This window comes from Diceros bicornis, chromosome 8 (assembly GCF_020826845.1).
Source record: "Diceros bicornis minor isolate mBicDic1 chromosome 8, mDicBic1.mat.cur, whole genome shotgun sequence".
NCBI lineage: Eukaryota > Metazoa > Chordata > Mammalia > Perissodactyla > Rhinocerotidae > Diceros > Diceros bicornis.
Window position 1 is genome coordinate 70215076 of NC_080747.1, and position 17415 is coordinate 70232490.

Genomic DNA, 17415 nt, shown 5'->3' on the forward strand with positions numbered 1-17415 from the left:
ACCTGTAGAGTTTCCTGTAGTCTGGATATTGTTGATTGTACATTCATGGTACAGTTTAACATATTCCTCTGCCCTCTATTTTCTACAAATTAAGACTTAGATCAAATGCATATTTGATATCCTTGGCAGGGCTGTAGATTGTGTTGTATAACATCTGATTATCTTTAATCTTAGTGATCTTAGTGCAATTCTTAAAATGATTAATTCACTGGAAGTTGAAATGGTGATATTCTGATTCTATAATTTTTTTCCATTTTGTTTATTATGGTAAAATACACATAACATAAAGTTTACCATCTTAACCATTTGTAGGTGTGCAGTTCAGTGGTATTAAGTACATTAATATTGTTGTGCAGTCCTCACCACCATCCATCTCCAGAACTCTTTCCATCTTGCAAAACTAAAACTCTGCACTCGTTAAATAACAGCTCCCTCTCCCCTCCCACCCCCACCTCCTGACAACCTCGTTCTTTCTGTTTCTATGAATTTTACTACTTTAGGTACTTCATGTAAGTGGAATCATACAGTATTTGTCTTTTTTGTGACTGGCTAATTTCACTTAGCACAGTGTCTTCAAGGTTCATCCATGTTGTAGCATTCTAATTTTGAACTTAATAATTGGAACACTTGTTATTTTTTAAAAAGATTTCTTTTCCTCATCTACTGCTTAGTAACCCAGTGGTAACTTTTATAAATAAAAGGTAGGATAAATGTTGCTTGAGTCTTCCCCTTTATTTACAAATTTTTAAAATAATGAAATAGATTCTTAACATCTAAAAATGAGTTGTTGTTAGTATTGTTGTTGTTCTTCTTCTCCTTCTCCTTCCTATTATGAATATTATTATTAACATTATTTTTTAAATATCATTATAAACTCATGTATTTAAATCTATTTGGTGAGTCAGTGCATTGTAATTATTATTTCCCAACTTTGGCCAATGGAAGCCTCTTCAGGTTGCCTTCTGAGTCCTTTTGACATGACCTTAATAATTTTGGGCAACTTTCTTTCTTTTTATAGTATGACAAGATTTTTCTCGCCTCATATTATATGTTTCCTTCCTCAAACATGGAATCAGCCAATTTCTAAAAAAAGTACAAATTCCAAAAAGTTCTTTTAGTGGGAAATGATATTTCAAGACCAAAATCTAGCCACCAGTGATGCTCATTGTTACTGGCTCCTTGTTACTGGTTTCTAAGCCTTTCAGTGGGCAGAGCTAGTAGATATAAATGCATACACACAGACATACATATTACATGCACAATATACACACATACACGTTTATATTTTAAAGAAAAGCTGCCTCACAAGTTCACACTATACTTCCAATTCAAAATCACGACTATAGAGTTTTTATTTATTCTTTTCTCTATTATAGTTTTATCTTTTTTCTTCCAAATGGGAATACAGGTTCTCAAAGACATTGAAAATGACAGAATTAGAATGTCTCATAATTAATCATTTGCTCAGTCCTTCATCAAACTCATAATAGTCTCAAGATAACAATAGCAGTACCGCCAACACCAGTATGATTAAACCAGTGTGATTACTGCAAACATTTAAAAACTTTTTACATATGCTCTTCTAATTCTCCTTTCATTTTTTAATATTTGTACTCTATCTACATTGTCAGAGTATGTAACCATTATATACTATACTCTGTCTCTTAGTTCTCATTTAGTCTTACTTCTCTAAACAACTATGCATTTAATGCTCACCACAAGTCCTCATATTGTTGTCTCTCTAGCCTGGTGGTTCTCAAAATGTAGTCCATGGATACCTAGGGAGCCCTAAGATGTATTCTGGAGGTCCACGAGTTCAAATATATTTTCATAATAATACTAAGATGTTTTTGGCCTTTTGCTATGTTGACACTTGCACTGATGATGCAAAAGCAATGATGAGTAAATTGACTGGCATCTAGGTATGAATCAAGGCAGTGGTGCCGAACTCCACTAGCATCATTATATTCTTCACTGCTGGGCACTGGTAATAGGCAAAAAGATGCCAGTTTTACTTAAGAATGTCCTTGTTGAACAGTAAAAAATATTAATTGTATTAACTCCCTACCCTTGGGAACTCATCTTTTTAATATTCTGGTGAGAGATGAGATCTATATATAAAACACTTCTTCTGTGTACTGTTTTTAAAGTAATACAGTGATTGGCTCAAGAAAAAACATTTGTGTTATTATTTGGATTGAGAGCTGTACTAAATGCTTTTTCACAGAACTCCATTTTTACTTGAAAGAACAATGGACAAACTATGGTTTTTCAGACTTGGGTGTTCAAATGAACTGTTAACCTTTCACTTCAAGTAAAACGACTGGCAGAATTTGTTTCCATTGATAAAATCTGAACTTTTCAAGTGGAAAATTTGTATCTAACACCTTGAGCTTGACAGCTTCCTAATATTTAACCACTTTTCTGGTAAGATTGTGTTGATATTAACAAATGTGTCTTTGGTCCTATAGAATTAAATGTGTCGACATTTGGAAGATCTGCATAGCTCATTGAATTTTCCAAATGACATGTTGTCATAAGCCATGCCTGTGTAAAAGAGCCAGTAGACATTCAGGTTAGCTTTTCTGACTTCAGAGCCCAATCTTCTGTTTTTTCACATAATACTAAAAAATATGACAGCTTGCTTTCTAAGATGTGCTGGCTTTCTTCCCATCCTTGGTTTTAATTGGACCTTCCCCTTCTTTCATCTCTGTTGTCCTAGTCCTGCTCGATTTTGATTCCACTCCCAACAGTTTCCCCTCCGTGTGGAGCCCTGTCCGGAAGGAAGGCCTGGCTGGTCAGTGTTGAGAGTTTAGAGGGGCCAGATGACTCTAGTTCCTTCAGATTTCACTACAGATCACCTCTACTGGATTAGACACAACCTCTCCCAATCTCACCTGCTGTTCTTAAATTAGTCCTTTGCCTTTTCCAGTGAATACCTATACTTTGGGGATTTTCTATTCTCAGGCCCATCGGAGCCCCCATTGCTTCCTCCTACTTCTTCCCTCACAGACATTAACACCATACCGTTCTTGTGGCAATTGGGATTTGTCTCCAACAACTTGTATTTTGAGGTCTTAGAGAATACCTTGTCACCTAGTTTTGTTGTAAATGTTGTCCATGAGTTTTGAGTTTTGCAGGCTGGTTGCTCTGTTTATATCTGGGGATTTTGGGAGATTTAATACTATGCTGCCACGATCTTCCTAGAAGTCAGCGTTTTTCATCTGTTTGTTTTAATTTTTGTTGCTGGTGGTTTAGAAGAAATCCTTCCATATAACATAGTTTTCCCTCTCACCTCCTGCCAATATTGTCAACAGAAGAAAGCACAGTTTCTCTGGGAAGAAGCAGAATCCTGAGCTCTTGAGTTTCCTAGGCCACTGAAGAACACCATTTCAATAGGAGTCCACTGCCTCTTTTTGTTGATAAGAAACCTGATACCAATGAGAAAAGTCATTTTCTCTAAATACGTGATAATGTGTGCAAGGGATAGGTGCACAAGTAGACAATAGGTTTTTGCAAAGAGTAGGGAAAGAATGGAGCAGCAAAATAATCTCATCTGTTGTCTTCATTTGTTGGGGTCATGAAAGGTCTCAATTCCGTGGGAGTTCAGTCATTTCATTTAACCCAGTGTTGATCAAGCCCCTGGGGGAACTGGTTCACAGCAACCTAACTTTCAGGAGACCTCATAGATCATATAAACCATATGCCACTCAGCTACTTCTTGGCCCAGTCTCAGCATGAGTCAGTATTTAAAGAAACAGAATTCTTGTATCCAAAAATAATTGAAAACAAGTTAGATGTTTTATTGTGGTCTCTAGAGAAAACACCAAATCTGATTGCAATCTTAATGTACAGAAAGTTATTTTAAAGTGCTCTATTATTCTCTCTCTCACTCAATACATTTAAAATGCCCTCGGTTCTTTTTCCCTCCTTTCCTCTAGCAGCTCAAAACCTCCCAAATACATGCTAGTTAGGTTCTTGTCTCCCTCAATCTTTCCTTATTCTCCGGATCCACTTTTTTTTTTTTTTTTACTTATGCAAATAATTTCTCCTCTTTCCTTACTCATTATCCTGATTTACACAAAATTGGAATTGGAGATGACCTAGAAAAATAAGAATTACCATTAAAACAGTGATTCTCTCCCCAGGCTGCATACCAGCATCACATATGCAGATTTTTGAAAACCACACCTCAGACCAATTATATCAGAATCTCTGATGATAGGACTCAAGCATCAAAATTTTTAAAGCTTCCTAGGTGATTCTAGTGTGAAGTCCAGGTAGAATGCAGCAGGTATGTTAGGGGGGAGGGAGGTGTGGAGAAAAGTTTAAATATTTAGACTTGAGTATTTTTGTCCTTTCACAAATAAATCAAAATGGTCATTTTTAATTTTAAAATGAAAAAATAAAAATATTGTTTTAGTTAATTGACATTCAGTGTATAAGGAACAATTAATCTTTGTATGCAAGATTTACAGGGAAGAAACCAAGTTCATAGATACAGAGAACAGACTGGTGATTGCCAGAGGTGGGAGGTGGAGGGTGGGCAAAATGCATGAAGGGGGTCAAAAAATACAAACTTCCAATTATAAAATAAGTAAGTCACAGGGATGTAATATATAGCATGGCAACTATAGTTAATAATTATATTGCATATTTGAAAGTTGCTAAGAGAGTAGATCTTAAAAGTTCTCATCACAAGAAAAAATCACCACACATAGTTACATGTGGATACTAACTAGTATGGATACTAACTAAATTTGCTGTGGTGATCATTTCACAATATATACAAATACTGAATCATTATATTGTACATCTGAAAGTAATATAATGTTATATGTCAATTATACCTCAATAAAAAAAAGATTTATATGGGAAACTAAATTAATATCAAGATCACTAAGTGAGCATAGGGTCATATCCAAGTTGAATGATCTTAATGGGTTAATGTTATCAAGCTGTAGTGGTCTGGCATACAAATCTCCTAGGGCTATGCTTAGAGGACAGGATTTGTTTGTTTGTTAGGTTGGTCATTTAGTTGGTTGGTTTTAAATGGAAGATGACCATTCAGCTACATTTTCAAATTTTCTATCCGATTGCTAGCCCATGTGTCTGAATTTTTGGCAGAAACTATAATTGCCAAATAGTCAAATCAAGCAAAATGTTCTATATTCTTGTCTTCTAGGCTAACTACTATCTCCTCTAGTTAAGTGTGAAGAAAAATGATAAAATTCGAGTCGACTACCATTTTATCAGTCACTAAAGGCACCATTTCCTTGTGCCATCTAAGTTTTAGTACGATGGACTACGTTAGAATTTTTAGTTATATTTTATTTATATTTTGGAAGCTATGTCCAGTTTTCCTAATTAAAACTCTGTAAATGCCCTAGTTTCAATAGAATAACCATATCTGAAGGTAGAATTTACTCTTGAAAATAATAATCTTTTAAAATAGTTCTTTATTTACTTATTCATTCAATGTTTCTTCATTCAATAAATATCCATTAAGCAACTACTTTGTGCAGTGCTCTTCATTAAGTCTAGGAATGCAAAGTTTTGCCTTCAAAAAACTTACAGTCAAGTTGGAGACTTTAACATGCAAACATTTAATTATAATATAGTATGAAAAATATTATATCCATGATATGTCAAAGGGCTTTGAGAGCGCAAAGTAGGGAATGATGGTCTTTCTCTTGGAGTTCAAGGAAGCTTCATAGATAAAGAGACTTTAAATGGTCGTTTCACCAGAGAAAGAAACATAGTCACAGGTAAGTGGTAGGAAAGTCCACAGTGTCTCTGAGTGAAGAATTTGGTAAGGTCAATGATATCAGAGCATATAGTTAAGACTGGTAGATGAATGCTGGAAAGACCTCACAATATTTTCAGGTTCTATAAACCATTCTGCATTTAAGAGTCTTTGATAATTTTTTAGCAAGAGAGTGTTGATATTGGATTTTTATTTCAGAAAAGTAACTGGCAGCACTAGGGATTGACTGTGGGAAGATAGAAATCAAACTGAAGCTTGGCATTGCCTCTCACTGGCAAGTTCCAAGATGGAATTTGTATTTGTGCTCATGGCCTCCTAATCATTTGCCCCACATTTTATATATAAAACACTACAATTGAATCAAATATACTCTGAAGCATGAGTAGCCCCTGAGATACAGTAGCTGTATACAACATTAGCCTGATCTAAGAGTGAGTTTAATCCATGTGTAATGATTTTGTTCCCCAACCTTTCCTTCCATCATAGTTTCAACAACAGGTCTGAGTAAAAATTGCATGGGTTGGCAAATAAACCTTAAATATTTACTAACCCATCATATTTATCTTTGCCTTCTTTTCTCATTTTGGTAAATGTTTAAAATGAACTATATTCATTGTTCTTGGCCACTTACATACTACTTGCAGTCACTTAATATAAATTATATTGGAAAACATGGAGACTTTGCATTATTCTTTTAAAGATCCTCTTTCTTTTAAAATTTTCTCTTACTTAAAAATTCTCTATACATTTCTTACCATTACCTTCCTCTTGCTACTGTTCTATTCAGATATTGATATAGCCATGTTATATAAGCATATCCTTATCTATATAATTGGTATATGTTTTCAAGAAAACCTTTTGAAGACTTTTTTTCAGCATTATTTAAAACTACTACCAAACAATATTGGATTCTGCTCCTGGCCATGATGAAGGAACAGAGACCGGATATACTCACCCAAATTAAACAAACTAGAAAAAAAGAAAAAAATGTATTACATAGAAGTTTTTGAACACTGGACAACAGGTGCTATATGACCGTGATTCTTAAGATAAGGAAAACAAAAGAGGGGAACCCTGTTATTTCCCCAGATTATTGCTGGGAGGCAATTTCTACACTGCTTCACAAGGCTGGAAAACCCAAACAGAGCCCAAGTCTTGCTGAGCTGAAAAGAGTAAGATTAGAGGATGGGAAGCCCAAGTAGGCAACAGAAAAGAGAGAACTAGACATAGAGATTGTTCTGAGATCTGCAGAGGGTACCCCTCAAGTCTTTGGTTGAGAATTGATTTATGCTTGCACGAGAGGACACTCATGGGCTAACATACCGGAAATCAGTAGTCTGAGCCATTCCTGGGTCTCACCCCAAGCTTGAAATAATTGTGTTTCCAACAACCACAGTAGAAAGTCTTGATAATGAGGCATTGGGTAGAGTCCTCAGGAGGGTATCACTTTGGTGATAAGGTTAAAATTATGGACCAGTTTTTACAAAGTTTAAAAGCAAGTCTAATGATCCAGTGGCAGTTTGGGGAGAAAGAGAAGGAGGAATGGGTGGAACACAAGGGATTTTTAGGGCCATGAAACTATTCTGTATGATACTGTAATGGTGGATACATGACATTATGCATTTGTCAAAAGCCAGATCTTAAGGATCTTAAGGATCAGAGAGTGATCCTTAATGTAAACTATGAATTTTAGTTAATAATAATAATAATAATAATAAAAAATCAATATTGGTACAACAATTGAACCTAAAACTGCTCTGAAGAGTAAAGCCTATGAATGTAAAAAAAAAAAAAATCAGCTGATCTCCAAGTACTTAATTGTATGCCAGAACAAAGTCCAATACACTTTAAAGATATTTTTTCAAAAATTAAATAGTCAACTGTGTAAAGCTCACAATATCTTCCATCCAGTTAAAAACTAGAAGGCATGCAAATAATCGGAAAAATATAAGCCATAAACAGGAGAAAAATTAGCTAAGCTAATAGAAAAACCCAAACGTGACTGGGTCATGTCTGACAGTGACAAAGATATTAAGCAACCTATCACAAATATTCTATATATATGTTGAGGAAGGTAGAGGAAAACATAAACATGATGAAGAGAGAAATATGATATTTTGAAAGTCTGAACAGAATTTCTAGAGATGAAAATTATAATACCTAAAGTGAATATTACACTGATGACCTTAATAGCAGATTAGATATTGGAGAAGACATAAATAAATTGCCAAGAGAAACTATGGAACATGAAGTGCAGGAAAAAAAATACTCAATTTTTCCCCAAAATTGATGAAAATTACAAATACAGAGATCCCAGAAGCTCAAAAAATGTCAAGGAGAGTAAACATAAAGGAAACCACACAAAAGCACATCATAAGCAAAATGATGGGAACCAATGATAAAGAGAAAAGCTTAAAAGCAGCCAAAGGGAGAAAAGACACATCACATCCAAAAATGAGAGAAAGGAACAAAGATAAGAATTACGGGGGGTCGGCCCCATGGCTTAGCGGTTAAGTGGGCATGCTCTGCTACTGGCGGCCCGGGTTCAGATCCCAGGCGCGCACTGACACACTGCTTGTCCGGCCATGCTGAGGCGGCGTCCCACATAACAGCAACTAGAAGGATGTGCAGCTATGACATACAACCATCTACTGGGGCTTTGGGGAGAAAAAGGAAAAAAATAAAGGAGGAGGATTGTCAATAGATGTTAGCTCAGGGCCAGTCTTCCTCAGCAAAAAGGGGGATTGGCATGGATGTTAGCTCAGGGCTGATCTTCCTCACAAACAAAACAAAAAAGAATTACAGAAGATTTCTCATTAGAAACCATGCAAACCAAAAGACGAGGATCAAAATCTTTAAGGTATGGAAAAAAACTGTCAACCCCAATTTCTATATCCAGTGAATATATCTAAATATCTTTCAAGAATAAAGAAGAGTTAAAGGCATTTTCAGAAAAACAAAAGCTGAATTCATCACTGACAGTCCTGCACTACAGGAAATGTTAAAGAGAGCTCTTGGGGCAGAAGGAGAGTGATGCTAGATAGAAACTTATATGTACACAAATGAATGAAGAGTGTTAGAAATGAATAATATGTGGATAAATATAAAATTAAATTTTTCTTATTTTTATCTCTTTGATAACTGATTTATAAGCGAAAAATAATGATGTAATATGGGGTTTATAATACATGTAGAAATAAAATGTTTGACAATAGAAAAAAAGGACAGATATGAGAAAATAGAATTAGATTGCTATAAGGTTTTTAATCTATATATTAAGTGGTATAATATTATTTGAAGGTATATTGTGATAAATTAAATATGTATATTGTAAATAATAGAGCAATGACTAAAAAACTAAAATGAAGTATTAGGCAATGGGCCAGCAGTAAATATAAAATGGAATATTATATAATATTCAATAAATCTAAAAGAAGACATGAAAGTCATTAAGGAGGAAAAAAATCAGATGGCACAAATAAAAAACAAATAGAAAGATGGTAAAATTAAACCTAACCATATCAATAATTACATTAAATGTTAATGGCCAATATATTCCCATCAAAGAGCAGAGATAGATTGAATATAAATGCAACACCCCACTACATGCTGTCTATATAAGATTTATCATATAAACTCAGATAGATTTTTAAAAAATAATGGAAAAAGATACCTCAAAATTTGTGTGGTGCGGCCAAAGCAGTACTTAAAGGAAAATTCATAGGATTATATGCTTATATCAGAAAAGAAGAAAGGTCTAAAATCAATTATTTAAGTTTTCACTACAGAAAACTGAAAAAAGAAGAACTAATTTAAACCAAAGCAGAGGTAAGGAATAGTAAAAATAAGAACAGAAATCAAAGAATTAGAGAACAAAAACAATATGGAAAACCAATGAAACCAAGAGCCATTTTTTTGAAAAGATCAATAAAATTGATAAACCTCTCACCTCTTATCAGGAAAGAAAAAACAAAGTTACATTACCTATATTAGATTTGACAGAAGTGCCCTACTAAATATCTTACAGATATTAAAATAATCATAAAAGAATATTATGAACAACTTTTTGCCAAGAAATTTGACAATGAAGATGAAATGTTCAATTTCTTTGAAAGACACAAACTATCAAAGCTCATTCAAGAAGAAATAAGTAACCTGAATCTAGTTAAAGCAATTGAATTCATAGTTAAAAACATTACCACAACATAATACTGAATGCCCACATTATTCTACCAAACATTTAAGGAGGAATTAGTATCAATAGAACACAGACTCAGAAAAAAGAGGTAGAGGGAACCCTTGCTAACTAGTTTTGTGAGGTCAGCATTACCCTGATATCAAAACCAGATAAAGATATTACAAGAAAAGAGAAATACAAAATAATATCCCTCACAAATATAAGTGTAAAAATCCTTTGCAAAACTTGAGTAAATTGACTTCAGCAACATATAAAAAGGATAACAAATGAAGACCAGTAGGATTATCCCAGGAAGGCAAGTTTGGTTAGCCATTTAAAAATCCATCAGTGTAATTCACCATGTTAACAGACAAAAAAAAAAAAAAACAAAAAAAAAACTCCATGGATGCAGAAAAAGCATTTTACAAAATCTAACACCATTCATGATAAAGACTCTTAGCAAACTAGAAATAAAAGGAAACTTATTCAAGCTAAGAAAAGTCATCTATGAAAAATTTAGTTATAATATTATACTTAATGGTAAAAGACTAAATGCTTTCCCCCTAGGATTGGGCATAAGGTAAGATTGCCTACTTCTACCGCTTCTATCATACTGGAAATCCTAGTCAGTGCAATAAAGTAAGAATAAGAAATAAAAGGCATACAAATTGGAAAGGAAGATGTAAAACTCTTTATTCATAGAAAACATCCTAATCTGTGTAGAAAATTGTAAGGAATCTACAAATAAAGCTATTATAATTAATAAGTGAATTTATCAAGGTCACATGAAACAATGTCACTTTATAAAAATTCATTATATTTCTATATACTAATATTGAACAATTGGAAATTGAAATAAAAAATATCACTTTAGAACAACATTCACAAATATAAAATATTTAGGGACAAATTTAAGAAAACATGTACAAGACATATATCCTGAAAACTACCAAACATTTATGAAAAAAATTAAATAAGAACTACATAAATGGGGAAATATAGCATGTTCATGGATTGGAATACTCAATATCAATAAGATATTAATTCTCCTAAAATGACCTATAGTTTCAAAATAATCCCCACGAAAATATCCCAGAAAGATTTTTGTTTCCAGAAATTGACAATCTGATTATAAACTTTCCATGGAAATAAAAATTATCTAGGGGCCAGCCTGGTGGCGTAGTGGTTAAGTTCACATGCTCCACTTTGGCAGCCTGGGGTTCACAGGTTCGGATCCCGGACGTGGACCTACATACCACTCATCAAGCCATGCTATGGCCATGTCCCACATACAAAAAATAGAGGAAGATTGGGGGCTGGCCTGGTGTTGTAGTGGTTAAGTGCACGTGCTCTGCTTTGGCAGCCCAGGGTTTGCAGGTTTGGATCCCGGGCGTGCACCAACACACTGCTTGTCAAGCCATGCTGTGGTGGCATCCCATATAAAGTAGAGGAAGATGGGCACAGATGTTAGCCCAGGGCCAATCTTCCTCAGCAAAATGAGGAGGGTTGGCATCAGATGTTAGCTCAGGGCTGATCTTCCTCACACATACACAAAAAAATTATCTAGAATAGTCAAAATAATTTGAAAGGGCAAAACAAAGTTGAAATATACTACCTGATTTTAAGACTTAAGGTAAAGCCACAAATAATCAAGATGGTGTGGTATTGATAAAAAGACAGACGTATAGATGAATGGAATAGAACAGAGAGTACACATGTAGACTCATGCATATGTCGTCATTTGATTTTTGACATATGAGCCAAGTTAATTCAATGAGAAAAGGATAGTCTTTTCAACAAATGATGCTGGAAAAATCACATATCCATTAAAATAAATCTCATTTCTTACCTCACATCTCTCAAAAAGTTAACGTGAAATGGGTAACAGACCTAAATGTAAGAGCTAAAAGTATAAAACTTATAGAAGAAAACATGGGAGAAAAATCTTTATGCCCTTGAGTTAGTCAGACTTACTAGGACACAAAAAGCTCTAACCATTAAAAAAATTTGATGTTGGATTTCATCAAAATTAAAACTTTTGCTCTTCAAAAGCTATCCTTAAGAGAACAAAAAGGCAAGCCACAGGATTGGGGAATATATTTGCAAATCAAATATCTGATTAAGGAATTTGTTTTAAGACTATATAAAGAGATCATACAACATAATAAGACAATGAGCCCAAAGAAAAATGGGCAAAAGATTTGAAACAGACATTTAATCAAAGAAGATAGACAGCAAATAACACATGGAAAGATGCTCAACATCTTTAGTCATTAGGGAAATGCAAATTTAAGCTATAATGAGATGCCACTACACGTCCCTTACAAAGTATATAGTTAAGACTGAAAATACCAAGTTTGGGTAGTAAAAATACAAAATGTTAGAGCCATTTTGCAAAAGAGTTCAGCAGGTTCTTATAAACTTAAATAGATAATAACCGTAAGACTCAGCAGAGCAATGTGCTAAGTATTTGCCTATGAAAAAAGAAAACATATGTTCACCCAAGACATGTAGTTAAATGTTCACATTGACTTTTATTCATAATAGCCTCAATCTGAAAACAGACCAATTGTTCAACAGGTGAATAGATAAACAAATTTTGATACATCCATAGAATGGAATATACTCAGCAATAAAAAGATTGAACTACTGATACCTGTAACAACATAGATGAACATCAAAAGTATTAGGCTAAGTGAATAATGCCTGGACACAAAAGACTTCACACTGTATAATTCAATTTATATGAAATTCTAGAAAAGGAAAAACTATAGTAACCAAAAGCAGATCAGTGGTTGCCATGGGTGGGAGGTGGAGATAGAGGATTGGCTACAAGAGGCACAAGGGAATTTTCTATATCATGATTATGTAGTGTTTCCAGGACTGTCATTTGTCAAAATTTACCATATATCTTACAGATATCTGCACACGTGCAAAATGACATGTACAGGGTTATTCATTGCAAAAAATACAAATTTAAACTACATTTAATAGAATGCCGCTATATATGTATATATTATATATATATATAATATATCTATGTGTGTATATAAGTGTATTTTAAAGTGCCTAGGTACCTTTAAAGGAAAATTGAATTCTTATCCAATGTTTATGAAGAAAAATGCCTGTAAAATGGTATTTAAAGTCAACCTGTATAAAGTTCTATGAACCAGGAGGAATTGCTGGATCGCGAGCACAGTGGGACTCCCAAATCTGCTTGGACTGTTCAGAGGGGACTGGTGATTATAACCACTCTGACCTCATTATTTGGCCCCCACGTGTCTCATTAGCATTCCAAGGCAGAGAATGACAGAGAGGAGGGAATAAAAAGGAAAAAAAGATAGTTCATGTAGTGACACACACTTCATCATTACTACCAAGCTAGTCTGTCCTAAATGGCTATAAAAATGGAAAGAAAGTCCCTTTACAAGGGATCATTGCCATTTATTATCTTGGAGACTAGATGAAAGCAAAGCCTCCCAAGATAGAAGAAAGAAATTTCTAAATCTCTAGAGCGCTGACCCTCAGACTGTAATTGTGGCAGGTACAGTTTGGCATGGCTGTTCGTAGACTCATCAAGAGTCCTTGGGGGTGTCGCTCTTCAATTAATTATATGCCCCACACAATTCACAGCTATGATGGGAAGCAGTGATGCTTCAAACGTTAACATTCCAGTGATGGGAAAAAGCTCCATTTTCCCAAAGTACTAGGCAGAGTCATATATAATGGAGGCTGCTAACCTTTGAACGAGTGTCTGTCATATTGGCAAATAGGGAAATAGAACTAAGTACACACGTCTTCAAACACAGTACATAATGGTGACAGTGTTGACAGCCATTTTAACTATACTTAAATCTTTTCATCAGATTCACTGCTACATACATTGAAAATAGGATGATAAATTCATAGGTTACTAAAATAGGACAGATAGATATATAATACAATTAGTTTCATTCAGTCTTTTTTCTTCCACAACTCTGTAATAATTGATGATTCAATAAATAGTTGTTTTTTATTTAGTTTCTTATTTGGAGCAACCCCATGTTCACTTGTTACTACTACAGTTATAAATTTGCAACAGCAGACACATAATAGGGCAAGTGCATGATTTGGAGTAAGAAGATGAAGTTTTAAAGTTCACCTTGGTCACCTATGATCTATGTGCCCTTGAGCAAACAGCTAATTCTCTCTGAATCTCAATGTTCTCATCCTAAAAATGTGAAGTCCTATCTCACAGCCTTTTGAGAAATTTAATTTAGAAGATGTAAGTGAAACATGTCCTCTGTGTTTCTCAAACTCCCACGTACATCGGAATCACCTGGGGATGTTGTTAAAATGCAAATTCTGATTCAGAAGGTCTGCATTGGGTCCTGAAATTTTGAAACTTCAGATGATGCCAGTGCTCCTCTTCTGTTATTGCTGGTGTCATCCAGGAGCTGGTTAGAAATGTAAAATCTTGTGCCTCACCCAAAACCTGCATTTTAACAGCATCTTCAGGTAATTTGTTTAAACATTACTGTTTAAGTGACACTGATCCAGCATCAGACCTGGCACATTGCATTCTTCATCTAAATATATTATAAATTTTGATCATCACCAAATTGTGCAGAATATAGATGGATATAATATATTTTTCCCTATTCAAAATTTGATTTTGAATTACATTTAGAGTCAAATCTTGCCCAGGTGTTGCTTTCAGCTAAAGGGTGGCCTTACCCCAGGTCAGGTTTATACTCTGACAGCTACTCAATTAACAGCTGTTTCAGTACGAATCTGCATTGTCAAAAGCCCTTGTCATCATTTTCCTCACAAATCTCATGTTTTAAGTATTTTATATAGAAACTACATTTACTAACGAAAATTTGTTTCCTTATATTTATTTATCAGAGACTATGCTTAGGAGCTTTTATCAACATGATACAAACCCAGTTAACACACCAAGTTAATGTAGTTCAAGCCAAAGCAAAGATGATTGATGGTTTGCCTTAGCCTATACTGCTTTATTGTAGGTACATGAATAAAATTAATACTTAAGAAGATTATTAGGGGGTTGGGGGCCCCAAGTTAGGAAACTAGTTTAGAAGCCTTGTTAAGGTGGCAGCCAGTTTTAAGGGGTGGGATTCCAACTTGTAAGTCAGTAAGAAAAATGTGAAAATATATTTTGAGATTTCAGCTAATATGCCATAAAACCTGATAAATCTATTGATTTTTTAAAATAAATTACTGCTTTTAGTAGTAGATAAACTCTTCTATCCACTATTGCCTGAGTTATTTTTACTGTCTGAAACTTGTCAAGTATTGATTTCTAATTCATAGTAAAAATATAAGGATCAAATGGGAACCATGGTCTTTTCCTCTGGTAGGAGAATTGTTTTCTTTCTTGAAGGTCTTCTCTTCATTTAAAATGCCCTGAAGCTTTTGTATTTCTTATAGAGCAGGTTTTCTAGTGACAAATTCTCTCATTTTTTATTTATCTAGGAATGTCTTTGTTTCTCCTCCATTTTTGAAGCATAAGTTTGCTGGATATAGAATTCTTGCTTGACAGTCTTTCTTTTAACATTTTGAGTATTTCATCCCATTGCCTTCTGGCAATAAGAAATGATGAGAAATCAGCCATTAATCTTATTGAGGCTCCCTTGTACATAAGTTGCTTCTCTCTTGTTGCTCTCAAGGTCCTTTTTTTTGCTTTAAGAGTTTGACTATGATGGGTCTAGGTGTGAATCCCTTTGCATTTACCTTGCTTGGAATTTGCTGGGCCTCTTGGACATATAGATTAATGTTTTTCATCAAATTGGAATGTTTCTAACAACTATTTCTTTTTAATATTCTTTTGGCTCATTTTTCTTTCTACTGTCTTTCTGGGACTACCATTATGCATATACCGGTAGGCTTGATGGTGTCCTACAGGTCTCTGAAGCTCTGTTCATTTTTCTTCATTCCTTTTCGTTTCTGTTTCTCAGACTAGATAACCTCAATTGACCTATTTTCAGGTATGCTGATTCTTTCTTCTGCCTGCTCAAATCTGCTGTTGACTTTTTACATTTCAGTCATTGTACCTTTCAACTCCAGAATATCTATTTGGTTCTGTTTTATATTTTCTTTCTCTCTATTGGTAGTCTCTATTTGGTGAGTCATTGTTCTCCCCTTCCTTTGGTTTCTTTAGGCATGGTTTCCTTTAGTTATTAGAACACATTTAAAATAGCTGATTTAAAGTCTTTGTCTAGTGAGTACCATGTCTGGGCTTCCTCAGTCTATTTTTTTCCTGTATGGGATATACTTCCTTAATTTTTGCATGTCTCATAATTTTTTGTTGAAAACTAGACATTTTAAATAATTTAATAATGTGAGAACTCTGGATATCAGATTCTCCCCCTCCCCAGGGTTTGTTGCTGTTGCTGTTTGTTTATTTAGTGACTTTTCTGGACTGATTCTATAAAGTCTATAATCTTTGCCATATGTGACCACTGAAGTCTCTGCTTGGTTTGCTTAGCTGTTGGCTAATGACTAGACAAAGATTTTCTTAAATGCCTACAGCCAATAAGTCTCCCATTCTTTACCAAGGTGCTTTGGGTGCATGTAGGGGCAAACCTTCGACTCTCAGCCAGGCAGTTTACAACTCTGCCTTAGCCTTCAGTTCCTGCTTGTGCAGAGCCTCAAGTTGAGCCAGAGGTGAAAGACTAGAGACTTCTCAGTTCTTCCCCGAGCATGCATATAACCCTGGGCATGCACACACCCCTAAGCATGCATGTAGTCTTCTAGATTCCCAGGAATATATTAGAACTTTTCAAAACCTCCTATGGAAATCTCATTCCTCAGATTTGCCTCTTAAGCTTTTTGGTTAGCCTGTTTTTGTCCCAACTGTTATCCACTGCTTTAGGCAGCCATGATGTTAGACAAAAGAGCCCTTCATTATTTTTGACAAATGCCCCTGAGAAAAATGCTGTTCAGACTGGTCAAATTCCTAGTCAGATCAAATAAAGACATGCATCGTGAGTAGGGTCATCCAGAGAACCACCAAACAGGTGAAACAATGACAATACTCTGGGAATGGAGCTTTGAAGAAGTTCCAATCCTGTTCTGCCCATTCCAGGGGCTGCCAGATTGCTGGTTCCCACTGTGATTGTGGGCTCTTGGTTTTCAAGGCTATTACAAAACTAAGGAGAGGAGGGTGGGAATAGGGAAAGTTAAAACACCCAGAGCTTGCTGTTCTTACCAAGATTCAACCATTTTTCTTGAATAAACGCTCTCCAGATTGCAACAAGCCTTTAGTCAATTTCCAGACTTCTGAAAATGTTGATTCAGAACATTTTGTCGGGTGCTTTTATAGAGGAGAGGATTTTTGGAGGTCCTTATTACACCATTTGGTTGATGTCACTTAAAATGCCCTGAAGCTTTTGAATAATGACCAGAAGTCATATGGAACTTCATTGTTTTGCTGCATTAGAAAGACAGACCACATACCCACTAGAGA

The 17415-nt window shown here is 34.8% G+C and overlaps 1 protein-coding gene across 2 annotated transcripts in view; it reads left to right on the forward strand.

Moving 5' to 3' along the window:
- ARHGAP24 (Rho GTPase activating protein 24) overlaps nucleotides 1-17415 on the forward strand; it is a 468734-nt gene that overhangs the window by 444115 nt on the left and 7204 nt on the right. The window lies entirely within an intron of this gene.